General features: G+C 65.2%; 1 protein-coding gene across 1 annotated transcript in view; it reads left to right on the forward strand.

Annotated features, from left to right (window-relative positions):
* The first annotated feature begins 653 nt into the window (after window positions 1–653).
* CHFR (checkpoint with forkhead and ring finger domains) overlaps window positions 654–822 on the forward strand; it is a 20,121-nt gene continuing 19,952 nt past the window's right edge. The window contains exon 1 of the mRNA XM_027892633.1: window positions 654–731. The gene's annotated coding sequence lies outside the window, so the exon portion shown is untranslated. The remainder of the gene's footprint in view (window positions 732–822) is intronic.

The following is an 822-nucleotide window of genomic DNA, read 5'->3' on the forward strand; positions in this document are numbered from 1 at the left end:
GCCAGTTTGGGTGGTTTTCTTGCTCTTTTGGGTCTTTTTAAAGCTACTTTCCAACTACTGCAGATGAGGATGGGGATGTTGAAATGAGGTGGTTGATGGGCCAACAAAGAGTAAAGTGATAAGGTGCAGAAAGCTCTGTCGCCTGCTGTTTTCCCCAGTAACAGCAGGTTTGGGTTTGGGTTTGGGTTTGGGTTTGGGTCTGGAAGAGCCCCCTGAGAGAAACTGGGGCTGTCCGTGCGTGAACCCCCTCAGTGGGCGCTGATCCCGCCTCAGGGGGAGCTTGCTTCCGAACAGCAAGTATGTTCCGTTAATGTACCCGCTGCTAGCAAAGTAATAACTCTTCAGCATCGAGGAGCCGAACCAAGTTTGCTGTACGTGGTGATGTGACCCCGCTGTCAGGGGACACACAGCCCTCTGTGAAGGAATCCGTGTGCCCGCAACAAAGATGGCGGCGAGCGCCTTGTCCCGCCCGCGAGCCCGCCCTCACCCAACATGTCCGCCGGGGCGTCCCCGCCGCCCCGGCCCCTGGGCGGGCCCGCTCTGCCCTATGGGCGGGGGCGCGGAGCGGCCTCACCGGACGCTGAGCCGCTCCGGCCGCCGCGCCTCGGTGGTGGCGGCGGAAGGCCCGCCCCTCCCGGCCGCGCTGCCCAATGGGCGCGCTGGGCCCGCCCCGCGCCGATCAGCTGATGGGGCGCCGTCTGTTGACAGGAGCGGCCCGGGCCGGCGCTGGAGTGAGGGGGGACGGGAGCGGGGACAGAGCGGGGACGGGAGAGGGGACAGAGGGGGGACGGGAGCGGGGACAGAGGGGGGACGGGAGAGGGG

The sequence above is a fragment of the Empidonax traillii genome, unplaced genomic scaffold, assembly GCF_003031625.1.
Source record: "Empidonax traillii isolate 1590-97213 ecotype Southwest subspecies unplaced genomic scaffold, ASM303162v1 scaffold361:size2146424, whole genome shotgun sequence".
NCBI classification, from domain to species: domain Eukaryota; kingdom Metazoa; phylum Chordata; class Aves; order Passeriformes; family Tyrannidae; genus Empidonax; species Empidonax traillii.